At 50.3% G+C, this 14,319-nt stretch overlaps 1 long non-coding RNA gene across 4 annotated transcripts; it reads right to left on the bottom strand.

Moving 5' to 3' along the window:
- Positions 1 to 348: 348 nt before the first annotated feature.
- Positions 349 to 12,565, bottom strand: LOC142003720 (uncharacterized). 4 transcript variants are annotated; one of them, XR_012642878.1, is made up of 4 exons: positions 12,379 to 12,565; positions 6,574 to 6,754; positions 3,576 to 4,515; positions 349 to 1,285 (listed from the first exon to the last, which is right to left on the bottom strand). It is a non-coding gene; the product is annotated as an uncharacterized LOC142003720 (long non-coding RNA). The 4 variants fall into 4 exon arrangements; XR_012642876.1 differs by lacking the exon at positions 349 to 1,285 and adding an exon at positions 7,850 to 7,959 and having other exon boundaries at positions 3,458 to 4,515; positions 6,574 to 7,300; XR_012642877.1 differs by lacking the exon at positions 349 to 1,285 and having other exon boundaries at positions 3,458 to 4,515; positions 6,574 to 7,300.
- Between the last annotated feature and the right edge of the window lie 1,754 nt (positions 12,566 to 14,319).

Raw genomic sequence — 14,319 nt, 5'->3', positions numbered from 1 at the left:
GTAAAGCAAATAGGATGTTAGGCATAATTAAAAAAGGGATAGAAAATAAGACAAAGAATATCTTACTTCCCCTATATAAAACTATGGTACGCGCACATCTTGAGTACCGCATGCAGATGTGGTCTCCACACCTCAAAAAAGATATATTGGCATTAGAAAAGGTTCAGAAAAGGGCATCTAAAATGATTAAGGGTTTGGAACGGGTCCCATATGAGGAGAGGCTAGAGAAACTGGGACTTTTCAGTCTAGAAAAGAGGAGACTGAGGGGCAATATGGTAGAGGTATATAAAATCATGAATGGTGTGGAGAAAGTGAATACAGAAAAGTTATTTACTTGTTCCCATAATATAAGAACTAGAGGACACCAAATGAAATTAATGGGTAGCAGGTTCAAAACTAATAAAAGAAAGTTTTTCTTCACACAGCGCACAGTCAACCTGTGGAACTCCTTGCCAGAGGACGCTGCGAAGGCCAGCACTCTAACAGAGTTTAAAAAAGAGCTCGATAAATATTTGGAGGTTAGGTCCATAGATGGCTATTAGCAAGGGGTAAGGTATGGTGCCTAGCCTTTTGTCGAAGGCGGGAGATGGATGGCAGGAGACAACTTGCTTGATCATTGTCTTCAGTTCACCTCCTCTGGGGCACCAGGCATTGGTTACTGTCAGCAGACAGGGTACTGGGCTAGATGGACCTTTAGTCTGACCCAGTATGGCTGTTCTTATGTTCTTTCTTATGTTCACAAGGAGCTGCTCCAGGCCTGATGCTAGCGAGGATTTTTATTAATGACCTGGAATAAAATGAAGCCATCACTGATCAAATGTTCAGGTGACACCCAGAAAGTGAGAGAGGCAGCTCATGCAGACGACGGGTCACAGTCACATGAGCTGGCTTCCTTGATAAACTGGGCTCAAGGAACCCCTGTGCATTTTAACACGGTTGTATGTAAAGGGGTGCAGCTAGGAACAAGGAGTGTAGCCATGTTTGCAGGCTGGGGCTTGGCCCTGGGAAGCATGGACTCGAAGGAAGATTTGGGGTAGTTGGGGGATGATCAGTTGAGCATGAGTGGCCAGTGTGATGTTGCGGCCAAAGGAGCTAACGTGATTCTGAGATGTATAAATGGGGGAATCTTAAGGAGGAGCCAAGAGGGTCCACTGCTGATCTTGTGCCATTGCTGCTGGGACGCCTGTGTCCAGCTTGGAGGCCATCGCTGCTGGACTCCTGCACCCGGCTCTGAGGCCATCGCTGCTGGACTCCTTTGTCTGGCTCTGGTGCCCATAATTTGAGGCTGTGAATAAATTGAAGAGGGGTCAGAGAAGAGCCAAGTAAATGGTCAGAGGGTTAGAAAACCTGCCCAATAGTCAATGCAGAGTCCTGTGGTCCCTTCAAAACTAACACATTTATTTGGGCATAAGCTTTTGTGGGTCAAAACCACTTCACCACGGAAAGCTTATGCCCAAATAAATCTGTTAGTTTTTAAGGGGCCACAGGACTCCTCTGAGACCTGCCTAATAGAGAGAGACTCACGGAGCTCAGTCTAGCTTTACAAAGAGAAGGCTGAGGGCTGGCTGTAAGTCCCCACCCACGGAACAGGAATTTGATGATGAGCTCTTCAGGCTAGCAAGCAAGGGTGGGATGGGATCAGATGCTGGAAGTGAGATAAATGCAGCCTGGAAATCAGGCCGGCCCTTCTTGTCTGGTCCCATCAGCTTCAGGTCAGGTCGATGGCTCTACTCTGGCCTGTGTTACCCAGGAGGTCAGACAAAAGGGTCACAATGGTCCTTTCTGCTGCTGGAATCAAGCAATATTTTCCCTCTCCCATGTCATTTTGTCATGCTGCTGGAGTAGTGTCGCTTTGCCTGTCTCTCGGGGCTGTGGTGGCCAATGGTTAGCGGGCCAGACAGGGATTCAAGGGATCGCATTTCCATTCCCACCATGGGGAGAGTTTCTACCCTCTCCCCGGCCTTGTTCTGCTTGCCAGCTCCTGACACTCACTACGTGTTTGCAAAACGGGGCCCAGAGCTGGACGGCAGTGACAGCAATGCTCTACCCCCTTCTGCCCAAAGGCTTCACAGATGTCACTGAGTTAACCCTCGCAACCCCACTGGCGAGTTAGCAGCAGGACCCGCCTATGTAATGAAGAGGAAACTGAGGGATAGGGAGGCGGGGCCAAATCTGCAGCAGAGCTGTGTGTGTGGCCACCAATCCCAGCTCCCCCAGGCCTGTCCGGAGAGATACAGCTGCAGAGAAAGAGGCGCAAGACGTTGTGGCTTTGTGACTTCTCTAGGCCGTAGGGAAAGCCCCTGGCCCACAGCTGCAGCGACTGCAGGAACTGCCCGTTTGCATGTCCCAGAGCCAGCACATTTCTCTGCACTGTCCCAGATGGTCTCTGAGGAATCAGTCCCTTTGGCCTCTCTGTCCTGGTTTCCAAAGGCGACAGCCCATAAGCGAATAAATGAAGGCTCCTTTCAGGACCAAGCCTCAGGTGAGTGATTCTGCTCCATCCCAGCATGTGGCGCTACCTAACTCCACCCCAGGCTGCAGACACACTCTGATGGGCGCCTCAGAGCTAAGGTGCAGTTGGGAGCTGTGTCTATGGGGCAATGAACCAGTTTCTGTCTAAAGTACTTACCTGGTGGAGTATCCAAGCTCCTCACCTTCTTTAATCTATGTCTCTTGACAGCCCTCCTGTGGGGTAGGGCGATTTCCCCCCCACTTGAGCAAAGTGGCTGGCCACGGTCATAGAGGCACCTTGCAGAGAATTGACCCAGCATCTCTAGAGATCCTCTGCTACCCATTCCTGTTATCCCGCACAGCCTCAGTGGTGCTGAGGGAGGCGTTGATCTGTTTTCTGCAGCCCGGTCTCTCTGATGCACGTAGATGTCACCGCTCAGGCTCTGCTCCACTCCGCACCACCCCAAGGACATCAATCCCGCAGGAAGGCTGGATTCAGCTCCTGCATCGGCTAGAGGCAGCCCAGGACCACAGGCACAGGGCAGGGAACATCTTGTCCTCCTGTGCACACAGGACTGGAGATTACTGTGGTTATGCCTCTCTAGAGCCAGCCAGCACTGCACCTGTCCAAGCGATGCCAGGCCTGACGCAGTGAAAAATTAAGGGCAAATCCAAAATACCTTCTGCCCTCAAAGCAAATAGAACCACCCAGCTGGCCTTGTACTAGTCACCACGCTGCATGTAACTCCTTGACAGCTGCACAGCACTACTATGGGATCATTCACCCAGCAGCGAAATGCAGCCACCTCTGGGGTGCAACAGGAGGACTGCTTAAAAGCTCGGCAGCAACTCTGCAAAATAAAAAGCCATCCAGTAGCCCTTTAAAGACTAACTAAATCATTTATTAGGTGACGAGCTTTCGTGGGGCAGACCCACTTCTTCGGGTCCGAAGAAGTGGGTCTGCCCCACGAAAGCTCATCACCTAATAAATTATTTTGTTAGTCTTTAAAGGGCTACTGGACGGCTTTTTTGTTTTGATAGTATATAGACTAGCCCGGCTGTCTCTCTGTTACTCTGCAAAATAGTTAGGGGAAAGAAAGAAACCTGTATCCAAATGTACTGGCCTGAATGGTTCCCAGGAAAGGGTCGTCCAGGCAGACAAAGCTGAGGTGTGATACATCTGTCCTCTTTCTTTGCCTTCTTTCTGTTGTCCTGTTGCTTTTCTTACAGGGACTCCTGCTTTTAGGCCATCTCCTCCCATCTCTTTCACTGAAAGGGACTCAGCTTTCAAGGCTGGAGTCTCTGGAGGGTCCCAGAGGGATGTCTCTGAAAGCACCTCCTGCAAGACACTGGGCCCACAGGCAAAGGGACCGAGGAGCTGTGTCCAGCCCGAAGTCACTGGATACACCTGTTTGTCTCTTATCTGCGCTCTGAGTTGCGTCATAATGGTCACTTGTTTAAAGCAAGAAGGTGCGGGGGGAGGGGGACACTGCAGTAGTGCGGTCTAATGGTTGGAACATCCAGCTGCTCAGGCAGTTCTTAGCTGCTCAGTTCTATTCCCAGCGCTACTGCTGACCCACTACAGAGTGTGACCTTGGGCAAGTGCCTGCCCTTTCTCAGGAGCTGAGTGCTGGTTGTTGCTCCCAGGGAATCTGCCCTGGACTCAGGCAGTCCCAGGCACACAGTTGCATCAGAACGGCAGCAAGCTCCACAGAGACTGCAGGCCAGCCTCTGCAAGGGAGAGGTCTAAAGCTAAACAACTCCGGCCACGCTCGGGCCCCTCGGAAAACCCAGTTTTGAAGGCTGGCCAGCGTCTGTGGCTCTCGTGGACTGAGCTGTGGGTGTGTCACACTGGAAAGGGATCGTTGGTATGTGCAGCACCAAGCACTCTTGAAGCCCTGATCCCTTTTCACTTCTCTCCTAGCGACTCCAGCCAGTTCCAAGCACCGGGGTCCCTCTTTTCTGTGCAGACAAATACATTCTTATGTCGCTGGAATTCTGCAGGATCCAACTGCCGGGCATGGGGACGTCCTCATCTTGCACGTTAACCAGGGCAGCTGTTGCCTGCAGGAAAAAAATAGCCCAGGGGAGCCCAAGGTGGCAGATGGGTGTGGGAACTTCCCTTTAGCAGGACAGCCGGGTATGTGCCCCGTGACTCTGCAGAAGTGGGATCAGTTCGGCCTCCCCCATGACCTCGATAAATAAGCAGCACTCCACCCAGGTCACTGTTTAACACTCCCTGTCTGTGTCATCCAGGGAGGTGGGTTGTCTCCCTGTGGCCCCAACCTCAGCTGCAGCTGCCAGGAGCCCCTGTAATAAAACCAGGCTAATAGGCACGGTGTCCTTTGTGATGGGGACACCTGGAGGGGATATTTAGACCCTCCTCTTTAAGGAGCCAGGCTGTGGAATGATAAAGGGAACAGGGTTGGTCTTGCAGGAGGACTCCTTTCAGACCGTAGCACTGGCAAGGGTGTGGCCGATGCCACAAGCAGGTGGGTCATGAACCACATGAGACCTCACCTCCTGCCTTGCCCTGGAGCTTTGTTGCACTGGAAAATGGCTTCACTTCACTTCACTTCCCAGCCCTTTGCGGCACAGCCAGGCTCGCTCACCCCTGCAGTGCCATCCGAGAGCTGGTGCTTCCTCCCCACGCCCACCGTCAGCTGAGTCTCCACCAGTAGGGCTTGGGTGTTGACCTTGCACAGAGCTGAGCCAATGCCCCAGCAGGCCACAAGGTGGTGCTGCTGGGGGACACTTTTCAGATGAGAACAAGAAGTCCTGTAGCATCTCATAAACTAACAGATATTTTGGAGCATCAGCTTTCATGGGCAAAGACCCACTTCGTCACATGCATGAGGCCTTTGCCCACGAAACCTTATGCTACAAAATACCTGTTAGTCTATAAGGTGCCACAGGACTTCTTGTTGTTCTTGAAGATACAGATTAACACGGCTCCCTCTCTGATACTTTTCAGATGAGTGACAGATAGGCAGCCGTGTTAGTCTGTAGTCTATCAGAACAAAAAAGCAGTCCTGCCGCACTTTAAAGACTAATAAAGTAATTTAGTAAGTGATGAGCTTTCGTGGGACAGACCCACTTCTTCAGACCATAGCCATACCAGAACAGACTCATCACATAAAGCACAGAGGTCCAAAAATAGTTGTCAAGGTTGGCAAATCAGGAAAAGTGTTATCAAGGTTGGCAAATCAGAAGAGCAGAGGGGCAGCAGGAGGGGGGTGTAGGGTGGGGAAGTTAAAAGTTAGATAAAACCAAGTATGTAAAAGAGCCCTTAAGGACCCCACACACCCCTCCTGCCGCCCCTCTGCTCTTCTGATTTGCCAACCTTCATAACAATTTGTGGACCTCTGTACCTTTTCAGAAGAGTGATATGTTAAGGTCTCAGAAGATCCCATGGTCCTTTCCTCCAAAGAGCCACAGTGTTCCCTGTCGTCTCTCTGCCAAATTGTGTCTGCCCCTCCACGAGAGGGCATGGAATTCACCTCCTGTCCCAAGCTGCTGTGCGCTATCACAGCACGCTGCTACCTAGCTTCTGCCTGTTGCTTGAGAGGTGGCAGCATTTCAGTGGTAGGTGCAGGGACCCCTTGAGATACATCAGAGCTGCCCCCAGGGAATCTGCCCTAGACACAGGCCGTCCCAGGCAGGCTGCCTTCACAGAAAAGCAGCAAGTTTCAGAGACACGGGGCCAGCCTCTGCTAGGGCAGGTGTCTAAAGTTAAACAACTCCAGCCATGCTCGGGGCCCCCACGGAAAAGTTGATTGTCAGGAGCCATGGTGCTTTGAAGTGGCTGGAGTCACTAGGATGGAAATGAAAGGGGCTTAGGGATCAGGGCTTCAAGAGTGCTTGGTTCTGTACAGACCAGCGATCCCTCCCTTTCCAGCACAGAGCACCCACAGCTCAGTCCAAGGGCGCCACAGACGCTCACCAGCCCTGACAATGCTAGTTCCTTTCCATAGAAAGGGATGACAGGCCACTGGGTCAGGGCTAGAACCCAGGCAGCAAAAGGTGCCTGTTTCACTAACCCAACTTGCACCTTCGAGAGGTGACTGAAAAGAGGATCCTCCCCCCTTCTGACCCTTACTTACCAATGCAAATCAGACTTACCCCCTCGGCTTTGGCTCTTCGTCCCACTTCCATCACCGAGGCTGGTTACAGGGCCTTTGCGCGAACCAGAATCCGTCTCGGTGGTGCTAGTCGGAGATGTACCTGCTAGGATCTGGCCCGCAGTGGTTTTAAAGAATCAGGAGGATTTTCCTCCCTGGGCCTGTAAACAGCGGAGCTCCCCCTGCCGACAGAAACAGGAGCTTTTCGTAAGGCAAACCAGCCATTGCTGCTCCATGCATCTCCTCTCGCCCCACACGTGGGGCTTTGCCAATGGAAATGTCACATTGCTAGAGAGATGCTGGTCCAGGGCCTTCTGCCGCCTCAGCCAAAATTGGCCTCGCTTTCACCGCTACCAAAGAGGGAGAAAACCCTCTTGGGTCACATCCCATCCATAGTCCTGGGGCAGACACACTGCTTGCAGCAGATTTTAGCAGATCAGGGGCAGGAATATTACAAAGGCTGCAACATGCACACGCCTTAGTCTTTTGTTTATGACAGTGGCACCTCAAGATCCCAGCTGAGCTTGTTGCAATCTGACTTGTCTGGTTTCCTCTGCTAGGCTGCGTTATCTGAGAGGCCAGGCTGCCATGAGTCCTCTGGAACAAAGGCTGGGTAAAGAGATGGAGGCTGAACGGTGAAGCAGGAGGAAGAAGATGCATGGAGGAGGTACAAGGAGCCAAGGGCCCTGTTCCTATTTCGAGGCCAGTTGAGGTCTTCAGTTCCCATCCTGAGGGGCCAAGACAACCGCCATGACTCAAGAATAAGGAAAACCACAAACCACACAGCTTGGCTGTGCCAGAGGGGCTGGCCTCCCCACCTGCAGCACGAGGGGCCCGGCAGGGCTAATTAATACGGGGAAGATTAAACTCTGGGGCCTGTTCATATTAGCAATGCCTGGGGGACACCTGGCAACAAAGGGGTCTGTCTTCATCTGCAGAACTGCTGTTTTCTGTGCAAACAGCTGCGCTGGGATTTCCAAAGTATTGGACGGAGCTGGGCACCAAACTTCCATGGCTTCTAACGCCCGGGGCTGCACCAATGGAAAGCCAGGTTTGCACTGGTACAGCAGCCAGCAGCAAGGGCCTGGGCTGGTTCTCCATCCCCTTGTGCAATCACCAGTGCAAAGACGTGTAAAACCCACCCTGACAGAATAGCAGCAGCTCGTGGTGTTGTTGCACACTGTTAAACAGCAGCTGCCTGTCACCTCAGAGGTGGCCGCATTTCAGTGGTGGGTGAAATTAGCCCTGGAGAAACAGCGGGCGAAGAAGCAAGTTACCTTTGTATCAACCTGGTTGGAAGGGGCCAGGACGGGTGTTATCGCTGGCTGCCTGCAACCTGGCCGAGTTCCTTCCCATCTCAGGGCACGACTGGCCACTGGAGGCAGAGCTAGAAATCAGGTGGGAATCAAATGACATTTTGCCAGGAAATGCCCTTCACTGGACTGAAATATTTTGACACTGGTATTGCACATTCGACAAAACTTTGACAGAGCCACAGGCTGGTGTCCCAGTGTTTCAGGGTCTGCAGCACCACACCAGGGTGCCTGAAAGTCCCGGGAGTCCTGCCAAGAGCCAGCCTCTTGGGACTGATAGGTTCTACTGTGTGGCAGCCAACCTGTCACCGCTGCTGGGTCTCCCAGGGCTGATAGGCTCCCCACTCAGGGCAGACCTGCCAGGTGGACTGCACAGTGCCAGGCACTTCCAGGGTCTATGGCAGGGATTCCCAACCTATGGGTCAGGACCTAAACATGGTCACTATTTAGATTCATGTAGAGTTGCCAGCAGCTCAGAGCTGCACTTGGCTCTTGAAGAAGCCATTTGCAGCTCCTTAGCACAGCCATATCCAGCAGCTCCCTCCGTCAACAGAGAAGCATTTGCGCATTACAAAGACAGCTTCTCCACCTTTGATATTCCTTGGCATCCCAGGCAAGCCACTCAACAGACTCTTGAAGTAAGTAATTTTCATCCCCCTTCCCCTCTTGCCTCTTTTTGCCCCTATGTAGCTGATTTGTCAGATTTTTTTTTGTTTGTATCTCCCCCCCAGCTTCAGAGTGTGACTCCCCCAGGCTCTGATGTGACTCCTCCGCGGCCCCTCCAGCCTCTGAGTGTAGGGTTTAAGCTGGTGGAGCCAAGGGGAGCAACTTGGGGCTGAGGGTCTTTCCCCCACCACAACGCAGAAGAACTATAGTAATAACATAATAATTAACTATCATAAATGTCGTGTTATTAGTTTATTATTATTAATGTGTTTTCCCCTTTTCTATGAAATAACTCATATGAATATATAAACATGAGGGGGCACAAGCTGCGTCTACACGTGCATGCTACTTCGAAGTAGCGGCACTAACTTCGACGTTAGGCGGCGAGACGTCGAAGTCGCTAACCTCACGAGGAGATAGGAATAGCGCCCTACTTCGACGTTCAACGTCGAAGTAGGGACCGTGTAGACGATCCGCGTCCCGCAACGTCGAAATTGCTGGGTCCTCCATGGCGGCCATCAGCTGGGGGGTTGAGAGATGCTCTCTCTCCAGCCCCTGCGGGGCTCTATGGTCACCGTGGGCTGCAGCCCTTAGCCCAGGGCTTCTGGCTGCTTCTGCGGCAGCTGGGGATCTATGCTGCATGCACAGGGTCTGCAACCAGTTGTCAGCTCTGTGTATCTTGTGTTGTTTAGTGCAACTGTGTCTGGGAGGGGCCCTTTAAGGGAGCGGCTGGCTGTTGAGTCCGCCCTGTGACCCTGTCTGCAGCTGTGCCTGGCATCCCTATTTCGATGTGTGCTACTTTGACGTGTAGACGTTCCCTCGCTGCGCCTATTTTGATGCTGGGCTGAGCAACGTCGAAGTTGAACATCGACGTTGCCGGCCCTGGAGGACGTGTAGACGTTATTCATCGAAATAGACTATTTCGATGTTGGCTGCACGTGTAGACGTAGCCACAATGTTATATTCTTGCCTCAGGTACAGAATTAGCTAATTATGGCCCTGCTCCCATCCCTCCTACCCCTGTTTTTGAGCTGCCTTGGGTCACCAAGTCTTCCTGAATTGTCAAAATGGGTCCCCATCTGGAAAAGGCTGGAAACTGCTGGTCTAGGCTTATACACAGACACTCCGATAGGACACAGGAATTAAACCATTACCTTAAAGAAGTAATTTATTCACAGGAGATGAAAAAATCATAGAATCATAGAATCCTAGGACTGGAAGGGACCTCGAGAAGTCATCGAGTCCAGCCCCCTGCACTCATGGCAGGACCAAGAACTGTCTAGACCACCCCGATAGACATTTATCTAACCTGTTCTTAAATACCACCAGAGATGGAGATTCCACAACCTCCCTAGGCAATTTATTCCACTGTTTGACCACCCTGACAGTTAGGAACTTTTTCCTAATGTCCAACCTAAACCTCCCTTGCTGCAGTTTAAGCCCATTGCTCCTTGTTCCATACTCAGAGGCCAAGAAGAATAAGATTTCTCCCTCCTCCTTATGACACCCTTTTAAATACCTGAAAACCACTAACATGCCCCGCCTCAATCTTCTCTTTTCCAAACTAAACAAGCCCAATTCTTTCAGCCTTTCTTCATAGATCATGTTCTCTAGACCTATGATTATTCTTGTTGCTCTTTTCTGGACCCTTCCCAATTTCTCCGCATCTTTCTTAAAATGTGGTGCCCAGAACTGGACACGATATTCCAACTGAGGCCTAACCAGCGCAGAGTAGAGCAGAAGAATGACTTCTTGTGTCTAGTTCACAACACACCTGTTAATGCATCCCAGAATAATGTTTGTTTTTTCTGCAACAGCATCACACTGTTGACTTGTATTTAGCTTGTGGTCCAGTACAACCCTTAGATCCCTTTCTGCCACAGTCCTTTCTAGACAGTCACTTCCCATTCTGTATGTGCGAAATGGATTGCTCCTTCCTAAGTGGAGGAATTAAGGAAGTAAATCAAGGAAGTAAATAACCATACTTGGTTGCTAGAGGTAATTACAGCACCTAAAGATTATCAGTATTAGAGCACAGAGAATTACTTCCCTGGGATTCAGCTTAAAAGTTACAGAGAACAGGGGAAAATAATTAACCAGCCTAGAATGTTCCACCCCAAATCCCAAATAAAAATAACCTGATCACATCTAACTAAATGTTTCCTTTCTACTTGCATATCTATGTGCTGATCATGATGTGGCCAGGATAGTTACTGGATTCATTCAAGCTGCTTAAGATCAATATAGTGGTGTCTCTCTCTCGTATAACTCTACACCAGTCAGTCACCCTATGCATATATGAAAACCTCAGCACTCCTGGCTGTGTTCATCAGTGTGTCAGTCATCCCTGGCACCTTCTTCTGGGCTCTGCCTCAGCACTGCCACATTCCTCTTCCAAGGGAACTTTTGAATCTGCCCTCAGGCTGGTCCATATGTCTGGTCTTCCCCACCTGACAATTCTTTACTGTCCCTGGATCTGGTCCTATTCTGCTCTCCGAATGCCACAGCTGTTTGGAGGTGCTGAGTTTTCATGCTTCTCATTCACACCTCATTCATTCAATGGGGCACCCAATTAAATAAAAGGGGAGAGATTAAATCTGGTACAAAGATGTTCTCTTTACCTTACTTATTTTTAGAGACTGTTATACCAAGATTTGATACCAAAGACTTAATGCAAAGTTCCTACGTAAAAGGACTTCATACAAAGTTTATATCTATATCCATATGGATGTAAACTACTGGATGGAGCAGAAACTTGGAGAACAACACAGAGGACTGTCCAAAAATCCAGACATTTATCAATAACTGCCTCTGTAAAATCCTCCAAATCCACTGGCCATACATCATCAACAACCAAGACCAGTGCTCTGGAACCCCCTACTCATGGATCGGACGAAATGAGTTTCTCCCCACGAAAGTTTATGCTCCAAATAGTCTGTAAGGTGCCACCGGACTTCTTGCTGTTTTTAACCAAGACCTGTGACATCTGACTCACCAATTTCCTGATGAAGAGGAAATCAGGAAGAGAAGACAGCGATGGATTGGACATAGCCACAGAAAACCGACCACCACCATCACAAGACAAGCCTTAAGCTGGAACCCACCAGGACAAAGGAAAAGAGGGTGCCCAAGAAACACCTGGTGTAGAGACCTGAAGGCAGACACTAAAAGGACGGGATACGTCTGGTCAGAGCTGGAAAAGATCACCCAGGACGGGGGATGCTGACGAATGATCGTCAATGGCCTATGCTCCAAGATGTAGGAGTGGAAGATGCTTACTACTTCTACTACATATACATACATACATATGCAAAGTTAATAAGAAAATGGTACAGCAGTTACAAGGTTTCCATGTAAAAAGACTTAATAAGCACATGCTGTAGAGACTTAATACAAGGTAACAAGAAAATGGTACAGAAACTTCTACAAACGCTTGGGGCCCCTCTGAAACACCGGCCCCGAGGGCAACTGCCACATTTCTTCCCGCTCCCCCCGTCAGCAGACCTGGTGCTATGTGAGGTTCTGATCCACTTCTATGCTATGTTGTACAGAATCTTTACAGTTAACCCAGTGGAGACCGTCCAAGCAAACAAATTCTCCCCTAGCAACTGCTCAAGGTGCCAAGGAGGAGCTGTAGGCAAGGTAGAGGCCCCCCAGGCTATGGGTCAAGGCCACCAGCAGCCTAGGTACTTAGCCCATAACATCAGCAGGAGGATTCTGGGAAGTTCCAAACGGCCTTTTGAAATCCAGCTTGTAGAAGAAAACGTCAACGTCTAACGAGCCCCTGTGAAACTCCCACGATCCCCCAGTGCGTCGCGATAGCTTACATTTGGCCAGGTAACATCCCTCCACAAAGGCATGCGCGTTGTCAGTAGAAATGACCAGGAATATGGTGCCTACTAAGGAAGCAGTGTGGGCGGTAGCCCTCATTCCACCTTCCTGCTTGCAGTTTTACCACTTGTACAACGAGAGGAACAAGTGTGCCTCACAGGAGGCTCTGCAGGGCTTAATGAGTAAAAGCTTCGCAAGTGCTTCTGTGAGCTATTAAATCCTGAGGCTGGAAGCTGTGAGGAAGCAAGCATGCAGATCGGGTATAAGCCAGCAGCCAGCTTGCCTACAAGAAGGTGCAGGGAGTTGTCCTTCTCGGGGTTAGGGCCCAGCAAGGCCGGATTGTCTCAATCTTGTTCAGGCTTCCTGCGTGTGGCTGTTCTGAATTCTAAGCACTAAAGGCATGTTACGTTGCTCACTCCCACATCTGCGAGGAGCAGTGGGCATTGTCTGGGACTCTCTACTCAGTATCCCCCTCCGGCTTCCTTATTTTAGCCCTTTGACTCCCGCACCCGTTCCTGTTCTTTCTTTAGTAGTCCCCCATATTCATTTGGGAACCGTGCTGTTTTAAAGGATCCCCCTGTTAAGGGGAACCTTTTAGTTGTGGGTGGGCTGCACCTGCCCACTCCCTCACTTATCCCAGTATGATCCTGCAAGGTATGCTGTGAAACATAACACCTTCATAGCATCATAGAATCCCAGGGCTGCAGAGGACCTCAGGAGGTCATCTAGTCCAGCCCCCTGCTTCGGGCAGGATCAACCCCCACTAAGTCATCCCAGGCAGGACCTCATCAAGCCAGGACTTAAAAATCTCGAGGGATGGAGAATCCACCATCTCTCTAGGCAACACATTCCAGTGCTTCACCTCCCTCCTGGTGAAGTAGTTGTTTCTAATATCCGACCTACACCTCTCCCTCTTCAACTTCAGACCATTGCTCCTTGTTCTGCCATCAGACACTACTGAGAACAGTTTCTCACCCTCCTCTTTAGAGCTCCCCTTCAGGAAGTTGAAGGCTGCTATTAAATCCCCCCTTAGTCTTCTTTTCTGTAAAAGCTAAACAAGCCCAAATCCCTCAGCCTCTCCTCATAGGTCTTGTGCTCCAGCCCCTTAATCATTTTTGTTGTCCTCTGCTGAACCTGCTCCAGCACATCCACATCCTTTTTATACTGGGGGGCCCAAAACTGGACACAATATTCCAGATGTGGTCTCATCTGTGCCAAATAGAGGGGAACAACTGCTTCTTTAGATCTGCTCAAAATTCTCCTCCTAATGCACCCTAGTATGCCATTAGCCTTCTTGGCTACAAGGGCACGCTGTTAACCCATATCCAGCCTTTCATCCACCATAACCCCTAGGTCCCTTTCCGTCGTACTGCTGCTGAGCCAGTCAGTCCCCAGCCCATAACCTTCTCCCTTCCACGGGCTGGGAATCCCAGCTGGGTTTTAAGTCCCAGCTAGGGCCCATTGTCCAATCCCCCGAGAACAGCTAGCAGTTCTTGGGAAGTAGAGAAAAAGAGGCAGTGGTGGGCAAAGCCTTTACCAGCTTCCCTGTCTTTATCACAAGGCTTGCAATATGGGATGCTGTACTCACAGAGCCAGCTCCCAGAGCCAGGTGATGATGGGAGACTCTCGTCTCTCTTGTTGATTGCTTTTGTGTTTCAAGTAAGTTTCAAGGCTTCCAGGCTGCAGAGAAGAGCCCGAGAAGGTGACCTTGGAGGCTCTGAAACCAGACAGCCAAAGGAATCCAACCCCACGAGTCTTCTTTAAAAACAAATAAATACCAATTTCAGGATGTTGGAACCAATCTGGGGATTTTTGAGGTGCTTGGGGCTGTCGCCAATGTTCTCGCTCACCTTTTCCAACCATGTGCAGAATAATTTTATGTGCACCGAGGCCTGTGTGAATGTGCACCACCAGCAGAAACAAAACCTAGCAGTGGG

This window comes from Carettochelys insculpta, chromosome 30 (assembly GCF_033958435.1).
Source record: "Carettochelys insculpta isolate YL-2023 chromosome 30, ASM3395843v1, whole genome shotgun sequence".
NCBI lineage: Eukaryota > Metazoa > Chordata > Testudines > Carettochelyidae > Carettochelys > Carettochelys insculpta.
Note: the sequence above shows the minus strand (reverse complement) of the source record. Positions and strands in the feature narration are given on the sequence as shown.